General features: G+C 45.8%; 1 long non-coding RNA gene across 1 annotated transcript in view; it reads right to left on the bottom strand.

Annotated features, from left to right (window-relative positions):
• The window catches only part of LOC114041117, a 219,296-nt gene that overhangs the window by 189,565 nt on the left and 9,774 nt on the right, over positions 1 to 19,957 (bottom strand). The gene's annotated exons all lie outside the window — the stretch shown is intronic.

Genomic DNA, 19,957 nt, shown 5'->3' with positions numbered 1-19,957 from the left:
AATAGGAAATGTCAGGGCTGGGAGGGGCCTTAGAACAGGGGATGTCAGGGCTGGGAGGGGTCTTAGAACAGACACTGTCAGAGGTGGCATCCCCTAGAGGATATCTAATCCAATTTCCTCATTTTACAGACATGGAAACTGAGCCTCAGACATGGGAAGCATCTTGCCCAAAGTCAGCGAGTTATGAGGAGAAGGGAGCTCAGAGCCTGGTCCTCCAGCTCCTCTGTCTGAAGCTCAGCCTGACACCTCCCCCCTCAAATACTTGGCCTGATTTCTTTCCCCTAAAATCTGCTGGCTCCTCCAGGTTGGAGCTGTCAGTCTCAGACAAGACAGCCCAGATGCAATGTCCACATCCCAACGCATCCAATCAATGCTGTGGCAATGTAAATCTGAAGCTGAGCTGTCTATCATGGGACAAAATATCCAGATGTTCGACAGAATCGGTAACAGATGTGACCAGCTGCTTAGGTGCTTTGTGGACCTGGCCACAGCCCACACCAATTCAATAAACAATAAGCATTTTAAAAACAATAAAAGCAACAACAAACATTTATTAAAGGGGCCTGACCACTCTGGAAAGCAGTTTGGAGCTCTGCCCAAAAAGCTATTAAAGCGGGCACACCTTCGACCCAGTGATGCCGCTGCTGGCGCTGCTCTCCAAAGAGATCAAAGAGTGAGGAAAAGGACCCAACTGCACAAAAATACTAAGAGCTGCTCTTTTTGTGATGGCGAAGAATGTGAAGCTGAGGGCAGTTTCAGAGACTCCCAGGAAGAGTCATATGAACTGATGCAGAGAGATGTGACCAGAACTAGAAGGGCAGCTTAGACATAAACAGGGATAATTAACTGTGGAAAAACCTAGGAACTCTGCCCCACACAATGACCCCCCACACACACATTCCAAAAGACTCATAAAACATGCTGCTCCCTCCAGAGAGAGAGAGAGCGCGCGCACGTGCTGATGGATTGAGGGACAGAAGGAAACAGATTTTCTTAACTTTCTTTTTCTTGCTTTTTTCTTGCTTTTCTTTTTTTGGGGGGAGGGTGGAAACATGGCTACTGTGGGAACTAGCTTTGTATGACTAGATGTATTTGTAATGGGTTCTTAATGGGTGGGGAAGGGAAAGGGAGGGAAAGAATTTAGAACTGAAACTAAAACAAAACTGAATTTTAAAATCATTTCTTTTTTTTTTTTTTTGGCAAGGCAATTGGGGTTAAGTGACTTGCCCAGGGTCACACAGCTAGTAAGTATCAAATGTCTGGTCTGAGACCAGATTTGAACTCAGGTCCTCCTGACTCCAGGGCTGGTGCTCTATCCACTGCGCCACCTAGCTGCCTCTAAAATCATTTCTTAAATACCCACTATGGGAAAGGTGACACAGCACAGTGGACAGAGAAGTCAGTCAGACCTGGGTTTGAGTCTAGCCTGGCTGTGCAGCAGCCCTGGGCAAATCACCTAGCCTCTTAGAGATCAAACTCAAATAGAAACCAAGCCCCTAAACCTTCCAGAAGTATCCCTGCAGGGGGCATCCAGACTCAGAAAACCACAAATTCACATTATCTATCCATTGTATTTTTATTCTGTTTAATACTCCCCAATTACATTTTTATCTGGTTTCAGTCATGTTCCAGAGTGTCCACCCCAACCTAAGTTGTAGAGGAAGGTGCTGACCCACATTAGTAAAGGGAGTCCCCTTACACAGAGCCGCCCATCTATATATAAATACTGGTCTAATCTGTAACCCCATTATGCTCAAGACAGAGAATCACACAATCCCAGAGCTGCAAAGGATCTGCAGGCACCTAGAATAGATCACACATTGCAAAAAGTCCTCTCTCCCCCATATATATGCAACAAGGACTCAGCCAGTCTTTGCTGCATGACTGATGGCCCATGAAGGGGAGCCGTTCTCTCTTCCCCTTTGGACAGCTCTCATTGGGAAGAAGTTTGCTCCTGACATCTCAGGAAACATCTTTCTTTCCACAGTTCTACCCATGGTTCCTTATTCAGCCCACTGTGGCCAACCAGAACAAGGCTGGTCAACCCCTCTTCCAATACGTAAAGATGGTGCCCTCTCTCCTCCAGGACAAACATCTCCAGCTCCTTTAACAGATCCCCACGTGGCCTAAGCTCTGGTGCCTTCCCCATCCGGTCTGTAGTTATCAATGTCATCACTAAAATGTGGTATCTGGAGGCAAAGTGACCAGGGAGCCCCACCACCACTATCATCAATCACATTTGCTCCTGCCTGAAGGGATGTGGAGAACTTTATAACTGTTATCTCTTTTGATGCTGAAGGTCACTGTGTGGGGTGATGTAGCTACCCTCACCCCCATTCTGCAGATAAAGAAACTGAGGCTCAGAGAGCTCAAAAGACTCACTCCAAGGTCACACTGCTAAGGAGTGACTGAGGCTGGATTTCAACCAAGAACTTCCTGGCTCCAAAGTCCTATAGTCCAACAGGTTCATTCTAAGAGATGAGAGAAAACAGGACCAGAGCTCTGTAATCCTTCAGCGCTGCCCTCCAGGAGCTAACGTGAACCCCAGAACCCCAGGGTCAGAAGAAAGCTCTGGGAAATTCTGTTCCAGTCACTGGAACATTATGTGCCCAACAGGGCGGGAGTCAGTTTCTGCAGACGCTCCTCCATGGGTGAAGTACTCCCAGCCTTCCAAGGCAGCCCACCTTGTGGTCTTCCCTCTCAAACTACCAGGGCCTTCTTCTTACACTGAGCCAAAATCTGCTTTTTTCCAACTGCCACCTCACCCCTCCTTCCACCACCTCTGGCCACACAAAACCAGTTGAATCTTCCTTCCATGAGTTTCTGCAACAACTCTGAAGATGTGTCTCGTGTTCCTCCAAAGCCTTCTGTTCTGTGGGCTGACCATGCCCTCATAACCAGGGCTTCCTGACCATGAGGCCAACATGGCGCAGAGGTAGGAGGGCAGGCTTTGGAGTCTGATCGCTTGGGTTTGACCCTTGGTTCTCATCCCCCGGTGACCCTTTGAGAGTGACTCCGCCTTTCTGGAACCTGGCTAAATGAGAGGGTCAGAGTCTATCTAAGGGGCTTTCCAGGGCAAATCTGTGATCCCTCATCACCCTAGTCACCCTCACCCTCACCACTGTCCCTCGTAAAATAGAATGCCCAGAACCAGACGCGGCTTTCTAGATGCGGACTGACCAGTGTAGAGAGAAGTGGGATGATCACATCCCTCTACAGACACCAGACATCTCTTCCTGAACATAAAAATGGCGGCCCCAGACTGTCGCTGTCCACAGGCGATGACATATAGAACATCTTCCACCCGCATTCAGGGAGACACCCAGTCCAGAGAGACAAAATGAAATGGAGAATTCAAAGCACCTGCAACCAGCGCAGGCCCCTGGGATGGGCTGGCTGCAGAGGAAATGGTTTAAATTGTGAGAAAATGAAATGAGAGAAAAAGACAGCAGAGACGGGGTCATGCTCTAATCAGAGGAGCGGTCAGCTCCCTGACCCTGGATGGTGGCAAAGGGGAGAATGACAATAATACCAACAATAATTCACATTGAAACAGTATTTGCAAACTGCCTGGTACAGTACCAGGGTGAGGGAAAACAGCAGAGACCAGCCAGCCAGGCTGCAGAAGAAGGAAGGGCCAGGCGAGGGTCAAGTGCCTTTCTGGGGTTCTCATCCGCTGCTTGGCATCCAAAGCCCTTCTCCACCTGGCTCCTGCCTCTCCTACCAGTCTTTTAATACAGGACTCTTCCCCAAACGCTCTCTGGCTCAATGACGTTGGCCTGTTTGCTGATTCTCACACGACATGCCGTGTCCCGACTCTAAGCCTTTGCACCGCTCACCTCCTACACTTGCGATGCCATCCCTCTCAATTCCACCTCTCAGTTTTCCTTCAAGACTAAGCCTCTGCAGGAGGCCTTTCCTGGTCCCTCCAGCTGCTAGTGCCTTCCCCTCTGAGATTACCTTCTATCCAACCCAGGAGATATCATGTAAGAGTAGTTGTCTCCCCCCATTAGACTGTAAGCCCCCTGAGGGCAGGCACTGCATTGGCCTTTCATTGTATCATCGGCACTTAGCACCATGCCTGGCACCATGTTTAATAAGTGCTTATTGACTGACTAATTAATTGACAGTAAGACCCAGGAGAATTTCTGGAGCAGGCAGCATGGGGTCCCCAAGAAACACAAGTTTCTCTGACAAGGGTTTATTTCTGTTTCTTCCTCAATGTACGAATAAGCAAGTAACAATAATGACCCACCAGCAGCTCACGTTTCTATTAAGGGTTTGCTTGATCTATATTGTCACGTTTGACTCCTCAGTGCCTGGCACACAGGAAGCGCTTAATAACTGCTTGTTGACTGACTATCTCATCTGAACCTCCCAACAACCCTGTGAGAAAAGGGGCGGTCATTAGTGGTCCCATTATACACAAGAGTATTATCCGGCAAGGGCAGGATTTGAACCCAGGCCTTCCGACTCTTTATCAAGGTCTCTTCTCTTTCCCCGGGATCTAGGCATCGCACATGTAATGCACATTGATGATTACATGATGCATGATGATAACGCACCCCAATGATGCATCCGTACTCTGGCACATGCAGTCTCTACCCTGGCTTTCCTCAGGACCAAAGATATGTTTTTGCAAAATCCCCCATTAGGGTGAAGCGTACAGTCTCTGAAGGCCCAATGATTTTCCTTGTCCTCTGAGAGAGCAGGCTTTGACAGCAGATATTCCACAGCTGACCACGTCTCGACAGTCACATGACTGACTGAAATGTGCAGAGAATGCCGGATCCCACCGTGCTCTCAAGCACTCTAAAGCAGCCTTCGACTCAACAGAAGAAAATGTGCCTCCAAGGCTCTCTTCCAGCCAGGCGCCCTCCATCGGGCAAAGGAGACGGTGCTATTCCCTAACCCTCTGGATGCTCATATCCACGAGGTACATAGTGCAGGAAGAGCCTTCGACACCAGACGCACCTGTCCCTGGCATGAGGAAAATCTAGTCCGGGGTCCAAATCAAAAAGGGATCCCTAGAGATGGTTAGATCCTCTCCTCTCTCTGACATGGACAGCACCGTGCTAATGTCATTGAACTCTGGAACAATGCATAAGTTGCCGCTAAATCAAATCCATAACCACTCAAAAGAGTTCAATCTAACCATCCACACAGGAAAAAGCAAATGGATGAAGACTGCCTATTGTAACTATAACTATGTGGCAACTAATAACGATAACAATAATAACTAGAATTTATATAGCACATTAAAGTTTGCAGTGCACTTGACGAATATCTCATTTTACCCTCTCAACTACTCTAGGGGGCAGGTGCTATTAGAATCCTCATTTTACAGATGAGGAAACTGAGACAAACAGGGTGAAGTGACCTGCCCAGGCTCACATAGCTATTAAGTGTCCAAGGCCAGATTTGAACTCGGGTCTTCCTGACTCTAGGTCTAGCTATAGGGACAGTCTATTACGGATGAGGCCACCAGTATGCATATTTCGGACAAATGCAACACACGAACACTAACCTGGGCTCAGAGTGGGCCAGGAGGACATCGATGGGGAAATTCCGCAAGGCTTTTAATAACTGCCCCCCTGTTATCTCTGAAATATTTTTCACATCAGTATTCTTGTGAGGATACCGTATGCCTGGGAAGCATGGTACACCACAATCTTGGAAGAATTAAAATTATGTCACCCAGAAGGCAATGGAGAGGTGCCTTGTAGCCATGAGCTGCTATGACAAAGGACATCTGTGGGACACAGGATAAAAAATATAATTGAAGATACATGAACCAGAAAAGAAGAGGACCCAGGCAGGGGGAGGGATGGATGGCACCCCCATGTGCTCCACTGCTATGCACCCAATGTCAAGAGGTCCATGCTGGGTGGACTCCCTGAAGGGGATCTATGGGAGAACACGGACAAGAGTCACACAGGATACGAGAGAGCAAGCATTCACTTTGGAGAGATCAGAGATCGGTTCACAGGCATTTATTAAACACCTACTGTGTGCAGGCACTTATTAAACACCTACAATGTACCAGACCCTGCTCTGGGTGCTGGAAATACACATAGGCAAAACTGTCCCTGCCCTCAAGGGGCTTACATTCTAATGCCCACGTATATATGCACATATAGAATAAATAATAATAAAGGCTAACCAGTTAAATATAAACACAAAGCAGCTAGGGAGGGCAAGCCCTAGCAGCTGGGGGCGGGAGGCACATCAGAGCAGGCTTCATGTAGGTGGTGAGACCTGGGCTGAGTCTTGAAGGAAGAGGGGGGTTCCTAAGAGGTGGAGGTGAGAAAGGGGCACTGGGCTGGGCACCTGGGTGGCCCTTCTGACTCTGAGATTCTGTGATCACCATTCAAAACCATCAGGCAGCACACATAGGGCTTCCCTGGCCTAGAAAGCCATAGCCCTCAGGCCTAGAACTCTCCTGTCTATCGCTCCCCAAAGAGGGAAGGGGTAAGCCAGGGCCTCCCCTTCTCAGCTACTGCCCAGCAATCCTGCTCCTCCTGGGCTACTGTCAAGCCTCCCTCCCCTTCCCCCACATCCTCTCTATTCCTACAGGGTCACTTTCTTCCTGACAATGAGCTAATCCAATAAACTGACAAGCTAACGGGAGAAGACTTCCAGAGCTCCCCCTGCCCTCCCTCCCTCCAGCTCCAAGACCCTGGGACGAGGGCCTTCTGCAGGCAAGAAAATGTAGTCCACAACAGCCTTTCTACACTGCTGTGCTAATCTGCATAAGTTAAAATAATTTTTTAAAATGTAGCATCTAGGCCTGATGAGGCTGGCGAAAAACCTCTCTAGCATCAATCAAAAAAACAGCTGGGTGCCCTACTCAATTGGCCCCAAGAAAAGTGGGGTCTCCCTCCTCAAATGCCTTCCAGGCCAAGCCCCTCGCCTTCTCCTTTCTCTCCCCCTCCCTCCTGTCACAGGGACTTGGGAACTTGCGCCTTCCTGTTACAGATGGCAAACTCCTTGAGGACAGGAACTATGTAGTCTAGAACGACATACACGTGTAGTTTAAATTCTAGAACCAGGGACAGAACCCTGCACACAGCAGGTACTTAGCAAATGTTTGGTAAATTCAATTCAATTAAGCCTATCCCAGGGGTCTGCCGGCAAATGTTTAACAACCAGCTCTCCAAAAGGCAAGACACGCTTTTCAATTTATTTTACATTATTAGCATTTTCTCCATGGCTTTGTTAAGTCTAGAAGACAATCAGCAAAATAATCAATCAGACCCCCACGTGTGTCGTGTTTGTCGTGTCTGGCTCTTCGTGACTCCATTTGGTGCTTTCTTAGCAAAGATACTGGAGCAGTTTGCCATTTCCTTCTGAGGAAACTGAGGCAAACAGGGTAAGGTGATTTGCCCAGGGTCACACAGCTAGGAAGTGTATGAAACTGGATTTGAACTGAGGTCTTCCTGACTCCAAGTATAGTGCTCTATCCATTGCTGGACACAGCCCAAGTTAACATGGGTAAAATCTTTATATTCTTCCGACTGCTCTTGCTTCATTCCTATCCCTGTGGTTCAGCTGTGCTGCCTTGCTTACTGTGTTAACCCTAAGAATAAAACTAATTCCTTATATCCATCCAGCAACCTGGACTTTCAAAACACTGTCCTCGACATTTTTTCATTTCACTCTATTTTTTTCTCAACTGGAGCCAATGAGGAGGCCCATTTCTTATTTATACTTGGATAATATGCTAGAAATGAAGTTAAGAAACCCTGGGTTCAAATCCTGCCTTTGACATGTATTAGCCATGTGACTCTGGGCAAAGTGCTTAACCTCTCTGGTCTCTAAGGCCCCTGCCAGCTCTAACGCTACCAGGCTATAACCGAGAAGGGCAGGAAGCTGACAGTGTCCTAACATTGGAAAAGCTCCTTATATTTCCTGACTTCACTATCTCTGATGACACCCCAGGATCCACAGTCCTGGGACACATCAGATTGGAACACATCACAGAGCAGGAATTCATCACCTTTCACACGGTGCCTGGCACACAGTAGGCACTTAATAGATGTTCATTAATTAATTATTGATCAGCTGATCACGGCCTCCTTTGGCAGTCTGGAGAAGCCTAAGGACATTCTCAGAATCATGTTTGTAATGCATAAAGTAAAATACACAGATTCCAAAGGAAACGATAGTGAAAGAGTTACCAAAATATTAAACAAAAAACCTACTTTGTGGCCCCCAAGTCGAGAACCCCTGGACTTGAGCCTCAGCCGAGGCCTCGAAGGGCCTAGCACCCGTGTCCCTCTGAGCCCGGGCCCAGGAGCAACCCCAGCTGACCGCGCGACCGTCAGGCAGAGACACGGAAGAGTTAAGTCAGCGTCTGGGGCCCCCTGCGGATCTACAGTTCTGTGATCCTGCAGTCTCGGTCCTCATTCCATCCTGTAGAATGGCTTTACGTTACGGGAATAACAAAAAGTCACAGGAAGCTACATCTGGGAAGTAACGCAGGAAACTATGCTGGGTAATATCATTTTGCCTCAAAAATAAGATTGGACTTTGAAATACAGAAACTAAGGAGAAAAAAGAAGAAAGAAAGAAAGCCCAGGTCCTGTCTGGCTCCTACAGGCTCTGGAAGTGTTTTCACAATGGGGGACAGTGGGGGGACACGGAGAAGTTGGGATGCGGGAGCTGAAGGCAGCTGCTGCCGTCACTGGCCCAGTCAATGGCACCTACCTCTGCCCCGTTCAGAAGCGGGGCAAGCCCAGCCCCGGGGCAGGTGCTCCTAAGCTGACCTCACGTTCCTGCAAGTCTCCAGAGCTGAGGGTGCTGAGAGCAGGGAGAGCAGGTGAGGCGGCTGTGGGTGAGCAGCTGGGGCGGGGGCCTGGTTACGGGCTCACTTTCCCCTGCTGTCTGGGGTTGTTCCCCTCTCTCGTACGTCCCCGAGGGAACGTGCCAGGGCCCAGGATGGCAATCAGAGGATCTCAGAGGGGGAGGGGACCCCAGAGGCCAGCATGCAGAAGGGCTGGGTGGCAATGATTCCGCATCCCAGGTCAGCCCCTGCCACATCCTTAAACAACAGCTTGGGGCCTCCTCTGTGTGTTCAACACCTAGCCTCGTGACTCGCCGGTGACGCCTTGTACAAAAGTAACACCCCACCACAGAACAGCGGCTAGAACACTTTCAGAAGCCCTGATGCTCTTTGCGCCTCCCCCTCCACCAAGAAGCCTTTTCTACCACCCTCACAGGCAGGGAAATCCTAGCATTCTCTAGTTTCAGGAATGCCCGTTGTCTGGCCCAGCCTTCAAGGCCCAATTCCAATGCCCCTTACCTCCAGGAAGTCAATTGGTATTTGTGTACATACATCACGTTACAGCAGAAACCCCCTGGCTCTGAAGTCAGAGAATCCCAGCTCTGCCACTGAGTGGCTGGGTAACCAAGGCAAGTCATTTCTCAACGATGAGCCCTAGTTTACTCATTTGTAAAATGGGTAGATGTGACGGAATGGTTCCTGCCATGTGCATTGCGATGATACTTGAATACAAAGGCAGGGACGGTCTGTTATGTATCGACTTTGGAAGAAGGCAAGGAACCCAACTGATGTGTTAATAAAGCAAGTTTGGGAGAAGGGGCATGAATGGAGATGAGAACTAAAGAAAGTTTAAAAATGCAGCCTGTGGCAGGACAAGGAAGCCTTTGAGGAGCTGGGGAGAGCAGGGGAGACCCTAAGAGGAAGAGTAGAAAAAAAGTGGGGGTAGCTAGGAGGCGCAGTAGATAGAACACCGGCCCTGGAGTCAGGAGGACCTGAGTTCAAATCTGGCCTCAGACACATAACACTCACTAGCTGTGTGACTCTGGGCAGTCACTTAACCCCAACTGCCTCACCAAAAAAAAAAAATTTTAAAAAAGAGGAAGAGTAGGAAGAAATGGGGACCATTTGTCTGTGTCTGTAGCCCCAGGCAATCAATGACTGTGGTTATCACGTCCCTTCATCACAACCAATGGCATCTACCTAGTATTTTAAGGTTTGCAGTGTGCTTCACGTACGTTATCTAGGAAAGGGTAAGTGCCTTGCCCCTGACCACACCACTGGTAGGCATCAAAGACACATCAGTCAGTCAACAAGCATTTATTAAGCACTTACTGATGCCAGGCACTGTGCTAAGCACTTAGGATACAAAGAAAGGCATGACCATCCTACCTCCAAATACCGCTCTCCTTCCACCATACCCTGGAGCTAATTAATAGAGTGGTTGGAACCCTGAACCTGGCATCAGAAAGACCTGTGTTCAAATCCATCCTCATACACTTACTGAGTGTGTGATGCTGGGCAAGTCACTTCACCTTTAACTGCCTCAGTTTCCTCCTCCTCAAAATGGGGATAACAACAGCACCTATCTCCCAGAGTTATCGTGAGGTTAAGATGAGTTAATATCTGTAAAGCACTCTATAAACTCTGGAGCGCCATATGAATACGGCTATTCTTGTCATTATTATCTTTACAGATCTCATGTGTGGTCCCTTGCAGACCTCGCCCCGCTCTCATGATCCCTCTGACTCTTCCCTACACTAACATCCCCAGTTTTTTAACTAATCCCCCATAGCTCTCTCCCAGGTCTCTGGGCCATCTGCCAATGGGAAGAGTCAGCCCTCCATGTCTCTATGCAAGTCACTAACAAAAAACATGGTGCTCCTACAGATCAGCCTCCTTTGCTCCATCCTCTTCATAATCACATCTACTCACAACAAGATTTTTTAAACCAGAACTGTGATTTCATCAGGGTTACAAAGGAAGCCAATTAGATTGAAATGCAGTTATCAAAAAAAATTTTTTAAAACAAGTTCACAGACTCCAGGTTTATAGATTAACCTAATCACATCCAGGGCCCTCTGCTTATCTTGTCCATGGTCTCCTGCCAACCTTACTCATGGTCCTCCCCTGCCAACCTCACACATGGCCCCCTGCCAACCTCACCCAAAGCCCCCTGCCAACCTCATCCGTGGCTTCCTGCTAACCTCATCCACAGCCCCCTGCCAACTGTATCCATTGCCCTTCCATTAGACTGTGAGCTCCTTCACAGCAAGCATTGGCTTTTTAGTCTTTTTTTATATTCCCAGCACACAGTACAGTACCTAGCCTATAGTAATAATAATTACTCATAATAATAATTAATAATTACCATTAATAAAAATGAACAAATGCTCACTGATTGGCTGACTGATGCTAGAAAGCATGAGAAAGGCTGATGACCATTTCCTAGCCTGGCAGGTTTTCCCCAGACTGCTCCCCAAGCTGGACCAGCCTTTGGATCCTTTGGACAAGGCTCTCCAAGGCAGACACTATCCTGGACCAAAGCTTATCAAGCCAACCCATCCCACCAACGTTCATTAAGATGGAGGCTATGGGAAAGGGAGACTGTGGAGAAGGAGGAGGCCCCATCACAGTCCCTGAAAAGCTGACCTAGGCCAGAGACACAATGAAGTACAACACGGAACAGCACCAGAACGTGCACTGAGAGTGACACGGACAAAGGCATAAAGGTCACTTCTGCCTGCAGCCATGAAGGACGGCTTCACGTCAGATGTGGCAAGGGTGCGAGACATAAAGAACTAAAAGAGACTCCAAGTACAGGGCCATGGAGAACAACCCCTCCTTTGACAGATGAGGAAACTGAGGCTCAAGGATTTGCTCCACAGCTAATTTGTCACAGCTGGAGTCATAGACAGACCTGGAAGGGGCCTCAGAGGCCACAAATTCCCATCCCCACCTTTTATAGGAGAAAACCCAGGCCCAGAGTGGTTATGTGACTTATCAAAGGTCATACAGATAACTAATGAGCATTAGAGATGGGATTCAAACCCAGGACCTGTGACTGCAGAGCTCTTTTCAACTGTACCACACTGCCTTTGGTATAGGAAAAAGTGTGGAGGTGGGAAAAAGAGGGCATATGCTTAGGGAATGACAAATGGGTCAGGTTGGCTGGAACACAGAACCTATGAGGAGGGATATCCATCATCATCATCGTCATGATAGCTAGCAAGCATTTCTATAGCACCTATGAGCAGAGAAAGCCATAATAATAATGATAATGATGAAGATGATGGGTAGCATTTCTGTAGTGCTATTTACTATGTGCTAAACACTCTACAATTATTATCTTACTTAATTCTCACAAGTCTAGGATGTAGGTGCTATTATTCTCACGTTACAGATGAGAAAACTAAAGCAAACCGAGGTGAAATGACTTGCCCAGGGTCACACAGCTAGCACATATCTGAAATCAGATTTGAACTTAGGTCTTCTGGACTCCAGGCCCAGTCCTCTATCCACTGGACCACCTAGATGCCCTAGCATAGACGTAGTATAGATAGGGCAGAATGGGAATGGTCTTGAATGCAAAGGACTTTAGGCTTTTTTGAGCAGGCAGCTGGGGAGTCATCACACATTGTGGAGCTGGATGGGCCCAAGGCAGCAGCACACATTGAAAGAACATTGGATCTGGAGTTAGAGGACTTGCTCTGCCAGGGGATACCACCTTCCCCATGCTGCCTTCTTGGATTCCCTGCTAAGCGTCACTACTCCCTTCCTCCTCAGATTTCCTTCTAATACACTCATCGGCATACAGGTTCTAGCCTCACAGGAGAATGTGGGCAAAGACTGTTTCATTTTTGTCATTATGTCCCCAGCACTGAGCCGAGCACACAGTAAGAGCCTAATAAATGTTTATTGACTTGAGTTTAGGGCAGAACTAGGAATAATGGGTCGAATTTGCAGATTGCCCGATTTGGGCTTGATGCCAGGAACAACTTCAGAACAGTTAGTTAACTGAAGTGAGACAAATGGGGCTTTGTCCCAGGGTAGACCCCAGGGGGTGAGGGAAAGCTTCCTCCCCACAGCAATTCTATCTCCATACTTTAAGGTCCTCCACCACCCTCAGGGCAGGTAACAGAGGAAAAATAGAAAAGCATGGCACTAAATGTTGACAGCAGCTCTTTCTGTGGTGGCAAAGAATTAGAAATTGAGCGGATGCCCATCCATTGGGCAATGGCTGAACAAGTTGTGGTACATGACTATGAAGGAATACTATTGTGCTGTAAGAAATGATGAGGGGTTTGGGGTTTTTTTTAGGAATAGAATTCAATGAATTTGACAAACTGACTTGTCTTCAGCTCAATCTTTCCTCTTCTTCCCTAATCAGTCAACAAAAAACCAAGAGGCATTTATTTGTTTGTTTGTTGGAGGCAATCAGAATTAAGTGACTTGCCCAGGGTCACACAAGTTAATAAGTGCCTGAGGTCCGATTTGAACTCAGGTCTTCCTGACTCCAGAGCTGGTGCTCTACTGACTGCATCACCTAGCTGCCCCCTCCCTTTTTTTCATAATGAAAAAGCAGTTTACTTTTTTAAAGTTAACATTCCAAATATCTGAGTTGACAGACAAGGGTCAGTACAGTTTCTAAGATATGGATACAAAAGAAACCCTTTTTGGTTTTTTTTGGTTTTTTTTACAAATATTGGGATAGGTGTTTTGAAGAAAAGCCCTGGGGATATATACATGTTCTAGGAGCAGATACCAACATCCAGAGTGCAAAGGAAAAAATGACCCAGCACTTACTCTGTGCTAATATGCATTTGAAATTCTACTCTCTTGACCATCAGGTAGGACACCCAACAGAAAGTTTATCAATTTCCAGAAATGAGGTCCCTTTATACAAGTGAGGATCAAATACCAGCAGAAATTCATTTTTGAAAACAGATTGGCTTTGATCTCAACTGATGGAAACTTCCAGTCATGTACCAGACATAAATGTAAACTTTAGTATCACATTTACAAGACTGTGTCACTTAATATCAGTCTCATCATTTCTTATAGCACAGTTTTTTGGGGTTTTTTTTGTTTTCTTTTGTTTTTTCAGAAAAATCTGGGAAGATTTACATGAACTGATACAAAGTGAAGTGAGCAGAAGCAGGAGAACGTTGTACACAGTAACAACAATACTGTATAAGGAACAACTGTGAATGACTTAGCTATTCTCAGCAATACAATGACCCAAGATAATTCCAAAGGAGACATGATAAAAATGCCATCCACCTCCAAAGAGAGAAATGATGGAGGCTGAATGCAAATTGAAGCAGACTATTTTTACTTTCTTTATTTTTCTTGGGTTTTTTTGGTCTGCATTTTCTTTAGCAACATGGCTAGTTTTGCATAATTGTACATGTATAACATATCAAATTGCTTGCCATTTCAAGAAGGGCAAAGAGAGAAAGAACTTGGAACTCAAAATTTTTTAAAATGAATGTAAACAAATTTTTGTTTACTTGTAATTGAGGAAAAAAATATAATAAAAAATTACAAATAGGATTTTTTTTAAAAAACGGTACTGTCCAATAAACATAATTTCCAAAGCACTACAGAATTTCTGAAGGACTATAAAAAGGGTCTGGGTAGGGTTTTTAAAGTTCTACTAGAGTACAGAAGGGCATCAGAGAAGGAACAGGACAAGATGCTCTGGGTGGATGCTAAAATGATTTTCCTACAGCACTGTCTGACCAGGTACCTCTCCCACTTAAAAAGCTCCAAGGACTCTTATCTGTCCTCTAGGATAAAACATAAGCCCTTTTGCTTAGCATTTTAAGTTTTCCACAACTTGGCTCCAGTCTTTTTTCTATCCTTATTACACACTGTTCCCCTTCATCCACTATATGGTCCAGTCAGACTGGCCTCCTTGGTATTCCTTTCCTCAGGCCTTTGTACAGGCTGTACCCTATACCTGACATTCCTTCCTCACTTCTGCCCCTTACAATTCCAGTTTCCTACTCAAACTCACCCTCCTATATTAAGTACCTCCTCCCCTCCCAAAACCCGTGAAAAAATTACCTTTGATTTACTTTAGATATCTTTAGGACTCACACCTTGCCTTTCCCACTGTTCCGTCATCTCCACCACTCTAACCTGGTAACCCAGACTCTCCCCCTCAAACCCTGGGCTCTGAAGGGTAAAACTTTGCCTCATCTGCAAGACTGGACAAGGGCAGATGGTGTCCTGATTTTTAAAAAAAAGATATGAGATTGGCATTGGCAAACCCTAAGCCTGTCAGCTTGACTTTGACTCCTGGGGAAATGTTAGGAAGGTTCATTAAAAAAGTGGTTGATGGACATCTAGAAAGGGAAGCGCTGATTTCCTTTGCTCAGAGAGCCAGCCTGACTTCAGCAAGTACAAGTCACGCCACACTAACCTTATTTCCCTTTCTTGACAGGGTTATTAAACTGATCAATCAAGGAAATCCTGCAGATCCTTTTGCCCAGGTTTTATAGAAGAAATTGATTAAGTCTCCCCTCCTACCCTCGTAAAAAAGATGAGGAGATGTGTATTTCCCAATAATGCAATTAGACATTTGGAAGTGTTTACATAACCTTGTTGTTAATGGTTCAAAGTCAACTTGGCAGAAGGTGCCCCAGGGATGTGTACTTGGCCCTGTGCTGTTTAACATTTTTATCACTGACTTGGATAAAGGCAGAGATAGCCCAATCCTCAAATCTGCAGATGATGCAAAGTTGAGTTGAGTTACCACCCTGAATAAGTTAGGATCCAAAATGATCTTGGGAGGCTTAAGCATTGAGCAGGATGCAATAAGGTCCCATTCAATCAGGATAAATATAAAGAATTACACTAGGTATCAAAAAATTAGCTTCCCAAGTAGAAAAGGGGTAAATAATGACTAGACAAAAATGGGTCTGAAAAAGATCTTGAGAAGTCAATGGACGCTAAGTCCAATATGAGGCAGTAGGGTGATGTCACAGCAGGAAAAAATGATGTGATGCTGGGATGCCTTTAAGAAGGACATCACTACTAGGAATAGGGAAGTGAGAGTCCCTACTGTCCTCTGCCCTAGTCAGATCTCATCTGGAGCATTGTATTTTGTTCTGAGCATCACCATTTAGTGAGGAAATTTTCTACAGCAATGATGTCAGATTCAAATGGGAAAGGGGGCCATTAATCCAGACATAAGAATGCCTTGGAGCTGTAAATTGATCTAAAATGTAATGTTATCGAAGTAAATTATTAGAGCATGAAACATATTACCTATCAGATTTATGGATAGGAGAAGAAATTATGAATAAACAAGAAATAGAGAGCATTATGAGATGTAAAATGGATAATTTTGATTACATTAAATTAAAAAGGTTTTGTACAACTAAAGGCAATGTAGCCAAGATTAGAAGGAAAGCAGAAAATTGGGGGGAAATTTTATAGACAGTTTCTTGGATAAAGGTCTCATATTTCAAATATATAGAGAACTTTGTCAAATTTATAAGAATATGAGTCATTCCCCAGTTGATAAATGGCCAAGGAATATGAACAGGCAGTTTTTTGATGAAGAAATCAAAGCTATATATAGTCAGATAAAATGCTCTAAATTATTATTGATTAGAGAAATGCAAATTAAAACAACTTTGAGATACCATTTCACATCTATCAGATTAGCTAAAATGATAGAAGGGAAAAATGACAAATGTTGGAGAGGATGTGGAAAAATTGGGTCACTAATACCCTGTTGGTGGAACTGTGAACTGATCTAACCATTTTGGAGAGCAATTTGGAATTAGGCCCTTTGGGCATAAACTGCCTATACCCTTTGATCCAGCAATACCACTGCTAAGTGATCAGGGAAAAAGGAAAAGAACCTACATGTACTAAAATAATTATAGCAGCTCTCTGAGCTAGCAAAGAACTGGAAATTGAGGGGATGCCCATCAACTGGGGAATGGCTGAATAAGTTGTGGTATATGATTGTGATGGAATATTACCGTGCTGTAAGAAATGATGAGCAGGTTGACTTCAGAAAAACCTGGAAAGACTTACATGTACTTATGCTGAGTGAAGTGAGCACTAGCTGAGTGACCCTGGATAAGTCACTTCACCTCTGTTTGCCTTAGTTTCCTATTTGTAAAATGGGGGTAATAAATGCACCTACCACCCAAGGTTATTGTAAGGATCAAATGAGATAACAGTTGTATGCCCTTCGTAAACCTTAAAGCACTATATAAATACTGGCCATAATTATTACATGGTGTGAAAAGAGACTTGAGGCAGAGAAGCTAATTCAGCAACAGTTGAATTGATTGAGAGATGTTGGAAGGGGACAAGAGAGTAGGAGGATGAAAGAGAGGAGGGCATATTGGGAAAGGGGGTAATCAGAAGCAAATACTTCTGAGGAGGGTCAGGGTCAAAAGAAAGAATAGAATAAATGGAGGGGGCGGGATAGGATTAAGGGAAATAGAGTTAGTTTTTCACAGCATGTCTACTATGGAAGTATATTGCATAACTGCACATATATAACTTATATTGAGTTGCTTGCCTTATCAATGAGGGTGGGTGGGGAGGGAGGAAGGGAGAAAATTTGGAACCCAAAGTTTTAAAAACACATGTTTAAAAAAAATGTTTTCACATGCAATTGGGAAATAAGAGATACAGGAAATGGGGTACAGAAATCCATCCTGCCCTACAGGAAAATTGAAGGGGAAGGGGATAAGAGAAGGGGGGGAGAGATAGAAGGGAAGGCAGACTAGGAGAAGGGGTATTCAGAACGCATGCCATCTTGGGTGGGGGAGGGGTGAGATGGGGTGAAAATTTGGAACTCAAAATCTTGTGGAAGTAAATGCTGAAAACAAAAAAAATAAATAAAAATTACCATAAAAAATAAATTAATTAACTTTTAAAAAAAGAACTATCAGAGCTGTCCCGAGGTGGAATGGGCTCCCCCCTCCTCTGAGGTCTTCAAGCTGAGGCTGGAGGATCACTTGGCTATGCCATGGAGCCAGCATTCCTCTGAAGCCATGGGTTAGACTACACAGCTCTGAGGTCCTTTTCTTCCCCAAATTCTAGGGTCTTATGTTCCAAGGATGCAGCCTTGGGGAGGAGCGGCTGATCTGGCCCTTGCCCCAGGGGGGAAAGCTGCCTGAAGAGGGGCCCCACAGCTATCCTTCAAGCCCAGAGGGAATGAGGCCAACCCACTCCCTCTCCCAGCAGCACTATCCCCCAGGCTGAACTGCCTAGGTTATGCCTTCCCACAGCTGGACCCCACCCTCTCCTCTCCTGCTTTTGCCCCACATTAAAATAGAAGACTGGGGACAACATCCCAGAATGGAATTGGCCAGCCCAGGGGATGGGGCTGAGGGAAGGCGGAAGATTGGCTCCCATCCCGGGAGATCTCCAAGCAAAGGCTCCGAGGCTCCATGTGAGCTGTTGTAGAAAGGATTCCTGTTCTAGTACAAGTCAGACTAAGGGACTTGAGGGAGGGTCCCTTAGGTGCGTCCCAACTCTGCCATCCTAGCAAGGGTTTGGCTGAAAACTCGCTTAGCTCAGGCTCAATAAAAGTCTGCTGAATCGAATCGAATTATGAAAGGAGTGGAATGATATCTGAGGCGCCTCTCTGGCTTTGGGGTCTGGGTCTGTGAAGAGATGTCAGAAGGTCCAGGCACCAGGATGGGGGGGGAGGGGGAGGGAGAGATGCCTCTTTATTTTTGCTAACCTCCAACTGACATTTAGCATTTCCTTTCTCCATCTCACTTCTTACAGTCATGTAGTATAGTAGATAGAGCACTGGCCCTGGAGTCAGATAGACCTGAGTTCAGATTCAGCCTCAGACACTTCCTAGCTGTGTGACCCTGGGCAATGCACTTACCCTCTGATTGACTCGGTTTCCTCATCTGTAAATGGGGATAATAAAAGCACCTACCTCCCAGGGTTGTTGTAAGGACCAAATGAGATCATATTTGTAAAGTGCTTTGCACAGTGCCCAGCACATGAGTGAGATACAATTAAATGGTTTTTGTTGCTGCTATTGTTAAATGATCTACTCAACTTCACACTGTGAAGTGTGTGTAGGTCAGGATTTGAACTCTGGTCTTCCTGATTCCAAGCCTAGGTATAGCAGACTTGGGACGTGTATCAATAAAGTCAGCACACAACAGTGAAATCATACGACTCTCCTGAAATGTAACTGGATACCTTCAGCCCTGCCTTCTTTCTTTAAAGCAGTTCTTTTGGTCTACCTGCCATTAGTTCCCCACCCCCCCACCCCCCTCCCCCGCCTGTTCTAATCCATCCTCCACACTGCTACCAAAGTGACGTCCCTAACACACAGGTCTGATGGTGTCACTCCCCTGCTCAGTAAGCTCCAGTGTCTCCCTCCTACCCAGGATCAAACACAAACTTCTCTGTTTGGCATTTAAAGCACTCTTTTTAGTATTGACCCATATCCTCGCTCCAAACCATCTATCTTTCTTGCTTGATTTCATACGCGCATGCAACATTCCAGACAAACTTGCCTGTTTTCTCTCCCCCGTGTGACATTCTCTCTCCCCCTCACTTCAGGAGGCCCCACATGCCCTCAATGCTTTCCCTGTTCATTTCTGCCCCTTGGAATCCCTAGTTCAATGATCAGTCTGTCACCTCCTCTACACGGCTTTTCTTAAGGCCCACAATCCTTAGTGCCCTCTCCTCTTAAAAATGACTCCAGATTTCCTTTGTATTTGCTTATCAGTGAACGTGTTGCATCCTCCCAGCAGCATACAAGCTTTGTTTTGGTTTGATCTGTGCATCCCCATCACCCTAGCAATACGTCTGGCGCATACCAGGTGCTTAATAAAAGCTTGTTAAAATTTTTGAAGCATTTCTTAAGCACCTACTGTGTGCCAGGCACTGTTCCAGGTTCTAAGGCTACAAGGACAATGATTTTTTTAAATCCCTAGTCATATGAAGCTTACATTTGAATGAAGAAGACAAGGATAGAGATAAGGATACATAGAATAAATATAAAAAGAACAAATACAAATATATACAAAGTAATCAAATATAAGTTCACTTGGGAGGAAAGGCACTTGGTGTGCTTGAGGGGATCAGGGAAGATTGCACAAAGAAGGAGGAGCTTGAGCTGGGACTGGAAGGAAGAGAAGGATTCTGGGAGCTAGAGGTGAG

Source organism: Vombatus ursinus, unplaced genomic scaffold (genome assembly GCF_900497805.2).
Source record: "Vombatus ursinus unplaced genomic scaffold, bare-nosed wombat genome assembly UNPS02014167.1, whole genome shotgun sequence".
In the NCBI taxonomy this organism is placed as follows: domain Eukaryota; kingdom Metazoa; phylum Chordata; class Mammalia; order Diprotodontia; family Vombatidae; genus Vombatus; species Vombatus ursinus.
The sequence above is the reverse complement of the archived record's forward strand: the minus strand, read 5'-3'. Positions and strand labels throughout refer to the sequence as shown.